The sequence below is a fragment of the Ambystoma mexicanum genome, chromosome 6q, assembly GCF_040938575.1.
Source record: "Ambystoma mexicanum isolate Mex_15411 chromosome 6q, UKY_AmexF1_1, whole genome shotgun sequence".
In the NCBI taxonomy this organism is placed as follows: Eukaryota; Metazoa; Chordata; class Amphibia; order Caudata; family Ambystomatidae; genus Ambystoma; species Ambystoma mexicanum.
Genome location: NC_090937.1, coordinates 596,717,986 through 596,736,911, shown reverse-complemented (window position 1 = coordinate 596,736,911; position 18,926 = coordinate 596,717,986). Strand labels below are relative to the sequence as shown.

Below are 18,926 nucleotides of genomic sequence, written 5' to 3'. Positions count from 1 at the left end.
TCCTGTTGCGGTCTCCACCTCTCCTGTTCCATCAACATGCCGTCTGTACAGCTTTGGCCTCTTGCTTCTCTTCTAAAACTCAGGACATCCTGTCCACCATCTCCTCTTCCTCTCCCTCTTCCTCTCTCGGCCCCCCTTTGGCCATATCTCCGTCTCCACCTCCTTTCGCCTCTTTCTCTCCAACACCTGATGGGTTTTCTAGACAAGTCCCATCTATGGAAGTGTCGTCAAAACAGGTGCTCGCCCGCTCATCCAGAACCATCAAGGACCATATTGACACCCTTGCTCTAGCCTTGGCCAATTTCTGTAATCATTCTTTTGCCACTAGAAATGTACCCTCTCACAAACTCTTGGAAAAGCTGGCCATCCCCCAGCTTTCTCTCCACACTGAATCTGTTGGTTGTCTCCATGACCATCAGTCTGGTTTAAGAGCTGCTAGAGGCACAGAAACTGCTCTCCTGAACACCTGTGAAGATCTGATCTCTAACCTTGAATCCAGCATTCCTTCTGTCCTCATCCTCCTTGAACTTTCCTCTGCTTTCGACACGGTCAACCACGCTATCCTGATCAATGGACTCCGTGAGAACCTGGGCATCATGAATCAGGCCCTGGAGTGGCTGACCTCATTCCTCTTGGACCGCCCCTCCCAGGTCCAACTTGGTCCCTTTCACTCTGCCATTCCTAACTATGGCATTTCCCAGGGCTCTATCCTTTCACCCTGGTTTTTCAACCTCTACTTGGCCCCTTTGGCCCCCCTGATCTCTACCTTCTGTAACTTTCAGTGTTATGCGGATGACAATCAGCTTTCCTTCAGGTTCCCCTCAGCCTACTCTCCTCTCTCGCTCATTCCTGGTCTCATCTTCAACTCCACTCTCGCTTTCTCTCCTCACATCTCTACATCACCAAGAAGTCCCACTACCAGCTGCACCTCCTCAAAGGGACTCTTCCCTTTCTCACTTTCCCCCAGAAGTTCACAGTCTCCAGAGCCCTGGTTCTTTCTAGGCTGGACTACTGCAACAGCCACTTTCTCAATCTGCCTTCCTCTACTCTCCGCCCTCTGCAACTAATCCAGAGCAGGACTGCAAGACTTATCCTTGGCCTCAAGCCCAGAAACCATATCTCTCCAGCCATGAAATCTAGCTCTCCCTGGCTCCTGGTGGCTGCAAGAATCAAGTTCAAGACCATTTGCATTGTCCACAAGGCTTTCTGGGGCTGGGATCTGCACTACATCTAACGCTCTCTTCCAAAATACCTTCCTTCTCGAGCCTTAAGGGTTAGATGCTACTGAAGGCAGAGAGTGTGGGGGGTAGATCCCTCGTCCCTGCAGGTGCATCCCTCTGGAATGGCCTAACTGCCCCTCCCAACGTTGTGCCAGACCACCTGAAGTTCCAGAAGCCGCTCAAAACGTTCCTCTTCTCCTCTGCTTTCTCTTTCTGCCTCCCCTGCTGACCTACCTGTCTGCTGTACCAACTGGTTGCTTGGCTACCCTCAGTCTCACTGAGTCCAGGCTCTTTCTTGATCAGTCACCCTTGCATTGCCTCTGGGCCTACCACACAGTTAAGGGCTGTAACTGTAACCCTAAAGTCCCTTGTTCTTCTTCCACTACCCAGAGCCGCGCTGCCCTGGTTGCACTTACTCAGAGCATTGCTGCCCTGTTTTTCCTCTCCTCTCCCTTGCACTTCCGCCTCCCTTTCCCCTTGCACTTCTCATTCACGCACTTGCACGATCTGAATGACAAGGCTTAGTAAGATCATTTGTCTTGTCCTCCCCCTGTTTTCTTTCCCTTGTCTTGTCGTGCCTAAAAACACTTGTGTACAGCCGTGTTATATATGACTTATATCATATCATATCATTTTATCACAGATGCCCAGAAAAATATACTGTGCCACAGTAAGAAATGGCTAGACTGGCAGAAACCAAATGCCAGTCTAACCTGGTAATTACACTTAGCAAGAGTGCTTTATCAGAAATGCCCAGTTAAAAAAGTCATACCAAACTGAGTAATGACTAGACTGGCTGCACTGAAATGTCTCTCTAGCCACTAATATCACATATCATGCCTGCTTAGCATGGACATCGACGACCATTATGATTTATTGCACAATACCATCCCCTCCACACATCCCCTCTAACTCCCATCCCCTACCCTAACCTCCAAAATCAGCTAATTAACCCAGAATTACCTCCACATCCCTCTTCCTTATCCCAGTGCTTAAGTATGAGGCTCCTTGCCTCATAGGTAAGTACTGGCATGAGGAAGAGCGGGACTAGGAGTAATGAAGATTACAGGTAGCTAAGTCAGGCATTACCTTCATGTACCTCTACCTCATCCCAGTACTTGTGTATGAGGAATAGTGCCTCATACACAAGTACTTGGATGAGGAAGAATAGGGCTAGGAGTCATAAAGATTACCAATAAGTAATCAAGGCATTAAACACAAATAGTGGTGCAACACCATTGAACTGACTGGGCTTCAGCTCTCCCCCCCTTGAAATGTGGGCTACGTTGATTTGACCTGGATGACCTACAGAGCAGTTGCCGGACAGAAAAGGACACAGATGTTAAACAGCACCTGGGTTGCCGGACAGAAAAGGACACAGATGTTAAACAGCACTTGGGTTTCGCTGTTAACAAGGGCCCGGCCCAGCATTTACTAATGTACAGCATTTCACTGGTAGTACCTGCATTCAAATGCCACATTTTTTAAGCAATTGAAATTGTGATGTGGGTTTAGTACTTGCATGCCAGGGGAGTGATTGGAAGTGTAGGGAGGGAACAGGTGACCAGTCATTCTCACAACAGTCCATAAGTGGGTGCTTTCAGACTTAAATGAGAGAGTTAACTGCTTGTAACATTAAAGCTGCACTAGAATAGTCTCATTTAAATGCATAAAGAAGTTAGATGCCCCCACACAAATAAGTTTGCTCCTCCCTACCACACGTGAAGTTAGCGCCTTTCCCAACATTTCAAGGGTTAGCCCCCATGAAATGTAGGTTTTGTTGTGCCCCTGAACACAAGCACACACACCATTCATACATTTAAGTGTGCACTCTTTCACCATACAGGCACACCCAGGCAGCCACCCATACATTTAAGTGTGCACCCTTTTACCATACAGGCACACAAAACCAGGCACCCACCCACCCATTTAAGTGTGCACCCTTTCACTGTACACGCACACCCAGCCACCCATAGATTTGTGTGCACTCTTTCACCATACACTCACACACGCACACGTCATGGGAATGAGGGGAGACATAATATTTCAAAAATAAATTGTTTCTTTTTGAAGTCACTCTGACTTCATAAAGACATTGTTTCCATTAAGGACTGAGCCATAACGGAAATACTTACTTTATGAAGGCAGAGTGACTTTAAAAATAAACTTTTTATTTTTGAAGTCATAGGGCTTCTCCCACCCCATGACATGGAGGCCTCCAGCCTGTGGTCTTCATGTCATGGGGTGGGGGTAGCCCACAGAGTTCAAAAAGAAAGTTCCTTTTTGTATTCACTCTGCCTTCATAAAAAAAATATTTCTGTTACAGAAGAGTGAAATCAAAAAGAAACTTTTTAAAAGAAAAATGTTTAAAAACACTTTTTTTCTTTGTTTAACTCCAAGTGGGGCTCCCTCCCAGGACATGTGGTAGTGGGGGCCCCTGCACCGTGGGGGCTGTGGGGGCCCCTGTTACACCAGTGATTTCAATGTATCAGTTCATTTCCCTTCTCATGTCTCTAACATTTCCCTGTATCAAGTGCTATACAGGGACCCCACCAGCTGTGGTTATGATAGTCGGATACAGGCCAATTGCAATAAAAACATTAACTTAAGTCTCTCTTGAACTCTTTTTGGGCTGATTTGAAAAAGGTGATGGCATTTACTCAAGAACACACACAGTAAATAAATGAAATTGAAGAACGAAATCAAAAGCCAATTCACAAGAGGATTAAAGGTAATTGATGATTAAATATCCATTATAATGTGCAAGAAAGGGTTTGGATGTGTTTTAGTCCAGCTGTAAAATCAAGCAAAAGCCAGGTTTTGATATCTTTTATTGGACTAACAAAATATTGTGCTAAGATGGTAGTTCCATAAGCTTTCAATGTCCCAGAGACGTTTAATCATATGGTAGTTACAAGACATATGGAACTAAAAAAGAAAACGCACACAGAGCTGGATATCACTTTTACATGGGGAAAAAAAGGCAAGCGGTCCTTCCACTTTAAACTCCATTGGCTGCAGGCAAAAAGTATGCCAGAAATGCAGTTTTTCAAGGCCCCTTTATATGAAGAACTATACATTGAACATATGTCTCTTTCTATTTCCAAACACTGAGTGGCAATTTTTTGGCAGTGCATAATGTCTGGTTTAACAGCAGTGAACCAAGCTTCTTTGCTTTGTGTGAGCAGCGTGAAGATTGGGAAAGTGCTAAAAGCAGCAACAAAGGCTCATGGTGTTTTGAATGTATCAACAAGTTTTTGAAACCTGGCCCAAAGACTTTGGCAGTGAAAACACAGAAATCCTGGCTGATCTGGCTACAATATATTGTCTTAGGGACAAATTAGTACCTGTTCTCATCCTCCAAAACATAGGGGAGGCTGGCAAATACCTGTAGGATTCCCTCACTTCCAGTGAGGTCCTGGTTATGGTACCAGTGTAGCTGGCAGAGAGCCAGGTCACCCGCCAATGTGATCTGGGGATGGTTAGGGAGCAGACCTTCCCTCTGTCATGGAACACCCGTTTGCACCTTCTGAAACTTGGCTGTATGGCATCCAATCCCTGTCCGTTTCACAAGTAGTTTTTGCCTTCTGGCATCATAGACAAAGCGCTTTAGTGCTAAATCAAGTGAAGGAGTCAGGAATGAAGGAGAGGTACAGAAATAGCCAAGAGTTGGAACCCTTCTCTACTGAGCTCTCCCTGACTACACAAACAATTCACCCTTATCTGACCCATGGCATTAAATACCTTTTCTTATGCAACACCCTGGTGTGAGGCTAATCCTTTTGTGTAGGGTATTTCCCAGAACAGTTCGAGCTGAGGGGATGTCAGGCTGGAGAGAGAGGTTACTAGACCTCACAAAGGTTCAAAGGAGAGCTGCAGTCTTTCAGACTTTCGGAATATACACACTTTTTCCCCAGCTGGCCTTGGCTCACAGTGTTGACATATGTATGATATTAATCAGATATGGCTTTGTTTAGTTTTGTGAATTACAATCCATCCAGCATACCGTAAAGTTAGGTATGACTTTATGTTTAAAGATAACACTACCACCAGAATAGTTATTCATCCTGAAACTGTGGTTTTGGAACAGAGTTGCAGATTTTACGGCACACATCAGGTTTCTGAACAGCACAGGACTCAGCTTCTCTCCAGTTGTAAGATGTGCCTGACTTCCCGAGGTGGGCCTGAAGAGTCCAGTCACTGTCTGCACCTGTCTCTATCTCAACTGTTTGCTGCTAGGCCACCTGGTTAGTTCACTGTGCATTGTGTAGTGCCTTGTCTCCTTCTTCTCTCTCTCCCTATCCTGCGCTGTCTTTCTTCCATGGTGCTCTCTATTTCACCTATTTATTCCAGCTGCTACTCTGTCACCTATCCTACCTCCCTCTCAAAGTCTAGAAGAAAAAAGTTCAAAAAGGGCCTCCTGGTTCCAACTCATACCTGCCCATTGCGGACACCTACGTCAATGCTTCCACCAGGCAGACTGTCACTGATATCCTCCATGCTGTTCCCTCTCCGGACATATCAACTCCACATATGGTCGCTGTCCTCTCTCCTTTCTCTTTTTCACTGATTAATGGTGGCACCAGATGGGAAGTACTCTTGGCGGGCTTTTCTTCTTCCAGGTGCATCATTAATGATTATCATAATGGCACTGTCATGGCCGAGGGCTCTCAGCCCATCCTTCTCCTTCTTGGCAGGTGTCTTCCATCTCTTATCAACTTCCTCCCTTCTCCTGCCACTCCTCCTGTGGTCTACCCCCTTTTCCCCTCTCCATCTCCAACTGGCATACCACATCGCTGTACCCCACCTCGGAAGACCCTGAAATGTTCTAACCAGCTCCACCTAGCCACCCTCAACTCTCGATCTGCTGTCAAACATGCTCCTGATATCTGTCTCCTCCTCAAAGACTTTGACCTCGATGCTCTCGCCCTCACCGAGATGTGGTTCACTGCCAGCTCTGTCACTGCTTTTGACACTCTCCTCCCTGAGGTTTACAAGATCATCTACAAGCCCAGGCCTACCTGGCCTGGAGGCGGAGTGGCCCTGATCTTCCCAGATTGAATCCCTGCCACAATCATTCCCATGTTGTCCTATTCCTCCTTTGAATACTTCGTCTGCAGGCTTGGTGTCTCCCCTTCCCTCTCTTTGACTATTATCTACAGACCCCCTGGTCCTGTCGCCCTCTTCCTCTCAGAGTGGTCTGACCTCACCTGTGTCCTTCTTGCAACCACCTCTAAACTTCTCTTCCTTGGTGACTTCAATATCCACCTTGGCTCTCCCGAAAGGGCTTCTGGACTCTTCCACCACCTTTGCAACACTCATTCCCTTACCATTCATCCCTCTGGCTCGTCTCTCTCTGCCCTCTCTTTATACATTCCTATCTCCACCCTTGTCTCTACTCTCCTTTCCTGGTCTGACCATTCCCCACTGTCTTCTCATCTTGATCTCTCTTGTCCCCTTAATTAAGCATCCACATTCACTGCCTGTCTCCTTCTCCACTCAGATTCCCCCTCCCACTATTGCCCCTGAATCCCACACGTATTCTGCTCTTGCTAATCTCCACCTCTCTGTCACTATCACCGTTGATATCCTTGCCCCTCTCTTGAAGATCCAAATCGATCCTTACTCCAAGCACAGCACCTGGTACAACTCTGATTTAACCTCTCTGAAACGCATGTGCAGAGTGGTTGAGCAGAAATGGCCTGCTTCATCCTCTGACAAGCTGGCCTGTCGTCTGCTTTAAAGGCAATACAAACTCTCTATTCATTCCAAGAAGAGGGCTCACACCCAAACCTGTATCTGTGGGGCCACTAATAACGCTTGTGAAACCTTTGAAATCTGTAAGGAACTTGCCAATCCTTCTGCTGTCTCTTCATCTCCCTTACCATCCTTTACTCTCTGTACCTCTCTGGTCTCCCATTTCATTTCCAAAACCCAGGTCATTCTGTCCCCACTCACTCCCCAAGCCCCTTTCCACCCTCCCCTGCTTGCATGGCTCCCTTGGCCCTCTCCCCTTCCCTACTTCTCTCCTCTTTCTCACATATAGCACTGGATAAGGACTCTAGACAAGTCGTCTCAATGAAAGTGTCCACCAAAGAGGTGCTTCCCTGATCTTCTAGAACTATTAAGGACAACATTTACTCTTTTGCTCCTTCCTTGGCCGACTTCTGCAACCACTCTTTTGCCAATGGCTCCTTCCCTTCACCCCTCAAGCACTCCTGGGTGCATCCCCTTTGGAAAAAGCCCTCAGCTGACCCCACCTGCCCTGCTAACTATCACCTAAACTCAATTACACCCTTCCTGGGCAAACTCTTGGAGAAGCTGGCCATCTACCGACTAACCCAACACACAAAATCAATTGGCTCTCTCCGTGATCACCAGTCTGGCTTCAGAGAAACCACAGGCATGGCAACTGCTCTTCTGAGCACCCGTGAGGATTTGCTCTCTAACTTAAACTCCAATTCTCCTAATGATCTTATCCTCTTGGATATTTCCTGTGCCTTTGACATGGTCAATCATGCCATCCTGATAAATCGTCTCTTTGACACTGTTGGTATCACTGGCCTGGCACTGAGCTGGCTGTCCTCTTTCCTCTGCAACCGACCTTCCCAGGTTCAACTGGGAAGTTTTATGTCCTCTACTTTCATTGTCCACCTGCGGTGTCCTTCAGGGTTCTATACTCTCACTGTGGCCTTTTAACATCTATCTCCCCCCTTTGGACCACCTGATATCCTCCTTCTCTCCCTACTTCTAATGCTACACTGATGACACTCAACTCTCCTTCAAGTTGCTCTCCTCTTTCTCCTCTTCCTTATCTCTCATCCCTGATGGTCTGGCTGCTATTCAGTCTTGGTGTGCTGCCAATGATCTCTGCCTTAATGGCAGTAAAACCGAGATGCTTCTCATTGGGACCTTGCCATGATCTTTGACTCCTCTCTATCCTTCTCGCCTCACATCTAGGACTTTGCCAATAAGGCCTACTATCAGCTGTAACTCTTCCGAGGCATTCTCCATTACCTCACTTTCCCCAGAAACTCAACATCTCTAGAGCTCTGCTTCTGTCTAGGCTTGAAATGCTACAATAGCCTCTTCCTCAATCTTCCTGCATCTTGTCTTCGCCCTCTTCAACTAGTCCAGAATAGGACGGCAAGACTTATCCTTAGCCTCAAGCCCAGGGACCGGATCTCTCCAGCCGTGATTTCTCTTTGTTGGCTTCTAGGATAAAATTCAAGCCCCTCTGCATCATTCATAGGGCTTTCTGGGCCTGGGGCCTTGCTATATCAAACTGCCTCTGCCTAAATATCTCTATTCTAGAGCCCTTCGATCTGCTACCTCCAACTCTCTGCAATCCAGATGCTCCACTAAGCAATGAGTAGGTGGTAGATCTCTATCCTCTGTAGGAGCTTCCCTCTGGAATGGTCTCCCTGCCCCTTTCATGCGTGAGCCGGATCTCCTCAAGTTCCGGAAGCTCCTCAAACCTTCCTTTCTTCTTCCTCCTTCACTCTCCACCTGCCCTGCTGATACCCTCATTTTGATTATGTGCCCGGCAGCCTGGTTCCCACTGATCACTGCAGGGCTCCAGGCCCTCCTCCAGTGCACTTATCTGCACTCCCTGGCACTTGCCCTCCCCACTGCACTTCCCCCTTTATCATCCTTTTCCATCCCACCTTAGCACTTCTCTGAAAACCGACACTTGATCCCCCCACCCCTTTCCCAAGGACATTTTGTTCTGCACTTGCATGTCCGGAATGTCACAAGGACTAGTAGGACCATTACTGTTATTTCTCCCCTGTTGCCCCTCCCTTTTTTGTCTTGTGGTGGTTTGAAACACCATTTGTTGTATAGGCGCCTGACAAATAACCAATAAAATAAATAAAATACACACATACATGCAGTTTCTGTGCTGGTGTGACTTGGCTGTCGCAGCACCTGTCAAAAGGGCCCCTGTGACTTCTGAACCTGCTCTGTGCCACTGGAGAGCAGGCAATGCAGATCAGAGACTGATGCAACAGTGCACGTGTGTGCTTTAGCCATTGAGCTTGTGAAACAGGGATCTGGCCAGCAGCCCACTCTTCTTCAGATGGAATCTCCTGCATCATTTAATTAGTACAAATCAAGAATACCAGGGCGTGTACACCCTTGCTAGATGGCATTTCCTCGCATTTACAAATACATACAAATATGTTTCAATTTTAAAATACAATATTTTTTCAATCATATTACTTTTTCTTGGCAGTTAAGTGCAGAAACACTGGATGTTGTGAGCCTACCATTGGTAGAAAGAGAATTAAGCAGATCATTTCTAGCGGTGGGCTTGTAGCTCGATAACGTGCAGGAGTAATGTATTTATGCTCAAGATTCCTAATTATAGAAATTAAGGTTACGACAGGCATAGGTTATATGTGTTAACAACAGATAGGAAGGCTCGATAGGACCTGGGGGATAGCTCAGTGGGAACACGGTTGGACCTATGAGCCTCGCTCTAGTACACTCAGGGCCATCAGAGTTCGATCGCCATCACATTTCATCACAAATAATTCTATGAAACCAGTCCCAATGACATTTGTTACCATTGTTCTGCTTATCTAAAGTGCGTAGACATGAAGTGCTTGATAAATTAATGGAGCTAAACATTAGGCTTGCACTTTACAAAATGTAATTACATTTGGAGTTGGCTATTTCTGTGCATCGTATTATTCTACTTTGGCAGATTACTGATTTATATTGACATCCACTTTGCATCAAATGTGTACGGGGTTTGCACTCTGCTACCTGGTCTAAGGTGAACATAGGAAAAATCAATACGTTTTAAGAAGGGGCTTTATGAATTGCAATAAACCCCCATTGCTGCCAGATGAACTGAGTCCTCAGCAGACTTGTATGATTCATATCGCTCTGTCTCTTCCACATGTTGTAAAGTAGTTATGTTCATTATGTTGTTCTCTTTTGTAGAGCAGTTCGTTTGCCACCAAAGTGGCCTCTTGGTGCTAAAGAAAGAGGGCTGCATGAGATAGTAGATGAGGATGGAATATAGACTATGAGAAGTGAGACACTGTCAACTTAGCAAAATATCGCATAGTCAATGATATTTCTGTTAAGGAGTCGGGGGGCAGAGGGTGGAGAGGGGCAGGACCAAATAGCAGTATCCTCCATACTTCATAACTCTAAACCTGGATATACAGGATTAGAGCAATGTAATGAACACAAAGGTGTGTATCTTGATATATTTACCTGTACATTAACAGGGCCTAGTTTGGGTAGTGACCTATGTACAAAGCAGAAAGCCATAAAGTCCACTCTTTCCATCACTAGCATCCAGTGGAGCGATTGAAGGCCAGAAGATATGTGTTCCGACCTCCACAGCCGTAGGATAGTCTAAGCAACAGCAATCTGCCCACAATGAAGCCTATAGAGTAGATATTGTTGCAGGCTGGAGAACACGGCGCATAATCATGCTGCTAACACACTCACTGCATGAAATCTCCTGGAGAATGTAAGACATCCTCTCGAACAGCCATCCAGTGAAGACAACCTTTAGCCTTACAACGACTATGTGAGGTTCCATATTCAGTTTCTTATCAAACAGAACAACAAAATTGTTCATTATTTGCATTGTTTTCAGTGCTTATCTAGTCTTTGAGGCAGTGCAGGGCTGTGCACAAGACATACAGAGGGTTCTTTGAGCAATGATTCACTAGTTTAGGACAGAGATAGGTCAGAACTATGATCAAAGGAATTGGCTGGAGAAGGGCTGTGGGGAGTGGTCCTAGGGCCATCGGTCTCTCTCTCTCTTATCTGCCAATGAACTTCCTCCCTGACCCAAGACTGTGGTTAGTGCTATAACTTTTTTAACCCTGCTGTCTATGATCTGGCTTGTACTAATGATGTCTTCCCTAAAACAGGCTCAGTGACTCCCGCAGGAAATTCCTAACTTTCCCTACTCTAGCCACAAGTTAGTGCTCTAATGAGGAATCTGGCCATGCTTTGCAATTGCTGTGTAATATTTACCTGTTTCCACTCATGAACACCACTGCCTTGCCCTTCTACTCTACCTGCCTCCTCTCCTTGACTTCCATCCACCAACCTTCACTCCCTGCTATGTGTCACTCTGCCTTTTCTCCTTTGATGTTCTCTTCTTCCTCTCCACCCACTCTACTGCTGCAACTCCTCCTCCCAAGTCTAATACTCCTCCAACTCTAATACTACTATTCCTACTCTGCTGCTACTCATCCTTTCACACTACTGCATCACCTCCCAAACTCCACTAGATCTACCCCTCCACCCCATTCTACAGCACAACCTGCTTTCACCTACACAACTGCTTCACAAACACCTCTCACACTACATACTCCATCTTCATTCAGTTCACACACACACATACACACAAAAACAAAACACAGTACACTTGCACTCAATAACCAATACCTCACCTTCTTAATTATAGCCTCAAACTACCACCCGCTTCTCCTTCCTACTACTGGTCACTTGGTACTCCTTCTCCTCCTGTGACCTCATCCGAACAACCTACACTTACTATTTCTTGCTGTGCTCTTTTATCCCCCTCCCCATCAAAGGACTGGGCCTCTGTCTCTGGCCAAACTGGCCCTGTCTTTCACTAACAGGGTATGGAAAATACTGCAAATGTTACAAATGAGAGGGTAAGACACGCCCACTTCCTCTGCACGGAGTGGCTCAATTTCAATGGTGGACCGAAAAAAGGTGCGTTTTGCAGTTTTTGTTATAGGGCTTTTTTCCTGTGGCCCCACAGGTAAGCCCTGGTGTGATCAGGGCTTGTATCCTCCAAAGAGGCTCTGGTTGTCTCGGGTGTCTGCCTTTGGCTGCAGAGGCTCACTGCCGCTCTTCTGCAATGCTACACAGCTTTGCTGGCAACAACCTGCAGACCTTTTAGCGGCGCTCATTGCCTGCTCCTTCTCTGCTGGTAATGTAATTCAGGAGCTGGAGGCAATTCTGCCTGATCTTTGGTTTGCGGGCTCTCTGCTGCTGGTAGATGATGCTTCACACTGGTCGTCACGGGTTGCTGCCCTGTTGCATTCTTGTTCCACTTCACCTTTTCAGCAAGAAAGAAAAGACTGGCTAGCATCTTGGGGTAGAGACATGGTTTGAGACAAACAGGTACGGCCAACACATAGATTGGCACAAAGGGAAGCGGTAAGGATTGGGCTCCACGGAGGACTGGCTCCGGACTGCTTTAGATGATACCGGTCTTGTCACGTATACTTTAAGTTTGAAAATCAGCTTAGCATCATTGGTATAATTTAATACGTTCACTTAAGTTGATAATTAGGGTGATGTAAATATTGAAAAGTAGAGGACATAGGGGAGAGGCCTGTGCTTCCCAAAGAGAGTGGGTGGCAGCTGATTGAAATGGAGAGAGGGATATTATTTCGTGCCAGTTTTTTAAAGATAGCTCAAACCATTCAAACAGAGTATTTTAGATCCACAGCACCTGCCTTGACTGAATGAATGTTGAATGTGTGACTGATTTTGCTGAAGGCTTCTGACAGATTTAATAAAGGTAGGTCCTGACAAAGACAGAATTAACTCCCATCTCAGGTCATCCAGTAAGGTCACAGCTTCCGAATCGATGCCAAGCAGACGTAAGAAACGACACTGTGCTGGGCAGAGGGTCCCCAGAGTATCAATGCAGTTCAGCAGTAGTATAATGAATTCACTTTTGAGAATCTGATTTAGATAACAAATATTGGAGATCTGCACAAATGTAGCCACATCAGTAGAATTCACCTCAAGTTCTTTTTGCAAATGTGACATATACGTTAATTTAGAATCTTCTGGGACTTCCCCAGAAGCAAAAGAGAGGCTTTGTTTTTGTCTTAAGTTATGGGCTGAGGGAGAAAGCGGCACAATGGGCCTGATTCACAAACGATTTTTTAATGGTGACATCCCATTATAAAAAGCTCTGTGAATCAGGCCCAATCGAGTTAAAGACATGTTGCAAGAGGGATGCAAACGTCATCATGTGATACTGATCTTTTGAAGGCAGAGAATACATTAAGTTGTCTTTATGTGATGGGTACCAAGGAATCATAAACCAGTTCACATGAGGCTGCCTCAAATTAAAGGATCTTTTCCATGTTGGTGGTTATTAGTAGGAAGAGAGGTGTTCTTAGTCCTGATGGATTTTACTGATATTCGCCCCCCAAAAAAGTTGCTATGCTCTCACAAATTTCTTGGGAAAGAATGATCTTCTATGTCTGCGCCGATGGATTTCGAAGCTGTCTAATGAGTCAATATATAACTTTTAAAAAGTTGCCAACCTGTGAAGCTCTTCCTGGAAGTATAATTTTTTTTCTTTTAAAAGTTTGCTTTTGTACTTCTGTAAATAAAGTATGAATGCCAACCTAGCAGAGGGATAGTAATGTGAATGACAGTTTCATTCGAAGAATACATATGATGTTTAAGGTCTTTGAGTGGTGGCAGGGAGGCATTTGTGGGGAAGCTTGTGTTTTGTGTGCTGATATGGTGGCTATTTTGGCATCCAGGCACAATTTAATTTCTTCTGCCAGCTGAGAGTGGGCCACGTCAACATTAGTTGGATTTTGACCAGCCCCTTCCAGGTTCACAAGGACCTAACACATTTTCTGGATTGGGAAATATTTTCCAATACTGAGTCAGAAAGGAGGGAGGTTTAGAGCAATTGGTATAGGCTAGAAAGGTGTTTCCCGTGTACACAACAGAGCTGAAAAGTTCATCCACGCACGTGGCAGTGTTTAAAACAAAGACAATCCATTGTCTACGCAGATCAGCAAACCCAGAGTAGAGTCAACATATGGCATGCACAAGAAGATGTTTTTAACGTGGGTTAATAGGGAGTAGGTATAGGTTTGGGACACATCTGGATAACGTGCAACATAAACGTTAGTGATAACAAAATGTTTGCAAAAGTTCAAGTCCCTCAAATTTAAAATCTTAAATTGGGTTTCCTCCCCAATCTGGGATATCAGATAACAGCCAATTACAGTCCTGCAGTTGTTCAGTGAACCCCACACTACTTTTTTGTCTCCTTTTCCTCTGCTTCTTGTCCTTAATTCATGCAGAGCCACTGCTTCTTGTCATTAATGTGGCGTCCATGTTCAGTGGGTATCAGAGCTCCACTTGTGACCTCACACTAGGCTTGACTGACAGGCTATGCTGGTAGTGACAAAACACAAACTCCTATCAAGAAACTGGTGCTCTAGAAGGGTCAAGAGGCTTAACTTCTGCCCTCTTGCTGACTCCCTGTCTCAGGATCCTGGCACTGTTCCCCATCATGCAAAACAAAAGAGATAACGGCTGGGAGGTTTGGAATTAATCCTAACCTCTGGCATGCCTCTGGACAACCCTCCAGACCATGGTTCTTCAGCATTCCAAGCCATAACAGAAGACGAATGAACATATGCAAATAAGGCTTGGTCCCAGCCTAAAAGGGGCAGTCCAGCTGGATCTGCTCGATCACATCCCTCTGCACAAGACCACAAGCATCCCCAGCCATGTTTTGGCTTCATTGGGTGTCATCATTGACGAGTAGCTTGGGTCTCTAGGCCAAACAGGCTTGAGACCCATGTCTGAGCATACCCGTACCACTCTGGGAGACTTATAAAAAACAAAAGAGGTGATGCTGGAAGGTTTGGAATGAATCCTAACCTCTGGCATTGCTCTGGCAACCCTCCAGTCCATAGTTTTTTCTGCCTGCTAAGTCATTACAGTAGGGGAAAGACCATATGCAAATCAGGCGTGCTCCACCCCAAACGGGGCAGTCTGAACCCGAACTGCTAGGTCACATCCCTTCTACACAAGAACACAAGCATCCCCAGACATGTTTCAGTCTTATTGGGTGTCATCAATGAGGGGCAAGCTTTATTCGAGACACTATGCATATTCTAAACATCTTAGATTCACTTTCTGTATCACCTATCATGCTATTAGTGACACTTGATGTGAAGGCACTATACACTTCGATTAACCATCAAAGGGCAATCGCCAGTGTTGATTTTATCTTTCGAGAACATTCGGCCTCCTTTTTTGAGCATATAGAATAGGTCAAAGAACTTTTATTATGTGCACTCTCTAACAATGTGTTCTTGTTCAATGATAATTACTACAGACAACTGATAGGCATAGCAATGGGAGCCAGCTATGCCCCAGCCCTCGCAAACATATGTATGCATCACTATGACCAAATGTTTGCCTTTACTAATGATTTGTTCTTACCATATATTCATACATGGAAAAGATAGATAGATGACATGTTTCTGATTTGGACAGGCTCTTGTGATTCTCTTAATGATTTTGTGTCATATTTAAATTCCATCACATGGGATATTAAATTTACCCACACCTTCAGCTTCACTAGCATTGATTTATTTGGACCTTTCGATCAGCATCTCTGACAATAAATTTGTTACCAAGACCTATCACAAATCCACATCAGTTAATACAGTACTACATGCGAGCAGCTGCCACAAGAAATCGGTTTCACAAAATATCCCTAAAGGGGAATTTGTACGTGCCAGATGCAACTGCTCTCTAAACAAGGATTTTAACACGGAATGTGCGTTAATTCGCAACCGGTTTTGGCTAGAGGCTACAGCAGCAGCCTCTTAGACAAAGCACAACGTGAGGTCAAATCCATGAAGAGAGAGGATTTGCTTTCTCCTAAAGTATGATCTCAAAATACGCATAGCAACAAACTGAAATGTATTACAGGATAAAATGCAGATAGTTCCAGTATGTACAAAATTGTCAATAAACATTGGCATATGCTTCAGCTTGACAGAGACATCAGCTCCTGGGTAGATGACTCGCCCAACTTCATCTACAATAGGGCCACTAATCTCAAGGGCATCCTCTCACCCTCCTTTATGTCGAAACCACAACATACAACTACTTGGTTACACCAACCAATTAATAAAGGTATTCGCAAGTGTGGGGGATGGTCTATGTGTGCTTACGTACACGAAACTAGCACAATTGAATTTGGTCAACTGGGCACTCATAGAATCCAATCTTTCATTAATTGCAACACTACATTTATTGTATATTGTATTATTTGTGTTTGTGGACAATGCTATATTGGCAGTACCATTCAACCATTAAAAATCAGGATAAGGGAACATCTCGCATCCATCTCCCAGGTTGACTCAAAGTACCCATTGTCGGTACACTGGCAACAAGCCCATCAAATGGACAATAAGGCACAAATTACATTTTTTGGGATGGCGAAAGTGACCCTGCCACAACGGGGGGCAACCTTGTCCTCAAATTGAGACAATTAGAGGCTCACCTTATTTGTCAATATCGCACTGTCACACAAGGTCTCAATACAGACCACGAATTATCTGTATTTTTATGAGCAATTGCTTTCTCAATGTAACATTGTAACTTTGTCGCTAGACGGACAACTTTTTACTCATTGGTGGCCATCCATTTAGTATTTATTCCATATATACTTATCTATTGCTGTCACCAGCCCAAACGAGGCGGGAACCCCAGAGGCAGATGCATGGGGTATAATTTGCCCCCCCCCCACCGCCATAGGTGATTTTTTAATCTAATCCTCAACATTGGCTATCCTTCACACCATCATCCAATTCCATTTTTTCCCAAGGTTCTGTGTCATGTGTAGAAACCTGTTCATTCCACTCCTGGTCATTCCTCTCCTCTCCTTCCCTCCCTTCCTCTCTCTTCGCTTCTAGTTGTTCTTCTTCCTTACTTTCCATCCTCTTTCGTAATTCAATTTCACCAATTGTAACCTTATTAATCCAGCATACAAAATTATTAGAGTTCGCCACATTCAGTGTGATTTAGCTGATTCCTACACTTGGGCCTCTGACCCTTGTATCGCCACTGCTTTACTGCTCAGTAACCAGTCCTCACTCAAGATGGCGTCCTTGACTCGCCACCCGCGCCGCTTTTCGGCAGTCGGACTACGTGCTTAATTACTCTGCAGGAGCCGTGCACGCCTGGCTCCTGTTCACTGTTACAGCCGAGACGCTGGTAAGACCAGCTACTTTGCGTAGACCCCTAAACTGACGGAGGAGCTTCGCACACATCCACTCTGTGCCCAGACGTGCACCTTTGCTCAATTACTAATCATGCTGTTCTGTCTGCTTTCTCTCCCTTCCTGTCTGCGACCTGTCCCGTGTGTACCTCCACTCACCGCCGTATTTGCAGTTTCACGCGATTACGCTTTCAATTGTCCTTGCAACTGCATTTTAAGCTATGAAGGCTTGTGCCTTTTCAATTTTGTTGACTCTGTGTAATTATACAATTCACCATTAACATGGTGTATGTTATGACTATTTTTACAGTGGAGCCCACGATTCTTCTATCTTGTGTTGCTTACCACATCTATTGGTAAATTCATTTTTTCTTGGTTTCTCAAATTACCATGCCCTCAACCCAGCTATCAGTTTTCACACGCTATTTTTTCCCCACATTCTTCCTGTCTTTTTAGTGATATTATTAAAGACTTCCCACTACTCAGGTAAATTGTTTCACCCTTTTGGTAATACATCAACTAACTGGATGGCCAACCCAGATGAAACATGCTAACATTTGTGTTATTTTTGTTTTTTTCTCCCCATTCCATCTTCTGTGTGCCATTTCATTTGCCATTTTCTGAATAACTTTTTGTCCTTCTTTTCCTACATGCACTGGCATACTCCATTTGGTAATCGAATTACCTTCTCATGTCCTTGATGCCTTCTTTGTGTTTAATATGATTGCTTTTGATCTCATATGCCTGATGGGCAATTGTATGGTGAATTTGCCACTCTCTTTTTGCTTTGTTTCTTGGGTTGTTTCCATGTACAATACATTACTCTGTAATTCTATGTACTGACCTATTCTGCATGTACATTTACCTGTAGCCTCAGTAGAAGAGCAAGTGCTCGAAACACGTGTCAGGCTACCTTCTTGGGAAATAAACATATACCAACTGCAATTTATATTGTGTGTGCGCACAGTGTGTCTGTAAAATCAACTTGGATCAATGAGGAGTATCTTGGGTCTCTAGGCCCAGCAGGCTCTGGATCCACCTGGGCATACCCATCCCTCTTTTGGTGACTTATGTTCCTCATCATACCTTCCTACCTGGTAGGTTGCTTATTGTTTGCCTATGGTGGTCCCCAGGCATTACAACCTCTCCAACTTCTCTTCCACATATACATCCTCAGTACTGTGTCACATGCTCAATACCCCAGCTCCAAAGGCTCACTGTCGTTGGAGATGATACAAGCCTGCTCCTGGCCTACCTCCAAGTTTCTTTTAGATCTTCTATAAACCTTTTCATTACTTCCCTTCCATCCTGTCAAGCATGGGTCTCTCTAATGTTGCGTACCTGCTTCACCTCAATTGTGCCCTCTGCTACTTGGGCCCTGGTGCAGCTGGAGGTGTCTGAAAGGTCAGGAGGTTCGATTCTCTTTAGAGCGATACTGGGAGGGTGTTCCAGAGTCTGGACCATGAACCACAAAAGTACAGCCACTGTGTCTTCCTTTCCAGTACCTCGGAATAATCATCACCTTCCTATCCCAATTCTTATCCCATTTGGATCTTTAGGATCTGGAAGGTCTGTACAGCCTGATTTGGGGTAATAATGGATTAGAATCAGTGAATAAGATACTTTTGAACACAAACCACATACTCTTGAAAAGTAATTGGTTCCTGATGGGGAGTCATTGTAAGGAG

The 18,926-nt window shown here is 45.1% G+C and overlaps 1 protein-coding gene across 3 annotated transcripts in view; it reads right to left on the bottom strand.

Moving 5' to 3' along the window:
* Nucleotides 1-18,926, bottom strand: part of NDST4 (N-deacetylase and N-sulfotransferase 4) — a 2,547,020-nt gene that overhangs the window by 2,311,488 nt on the left and 216,606 nt on the right. The gene's annotated exons all lie outside the window — the stretch shown is intronic.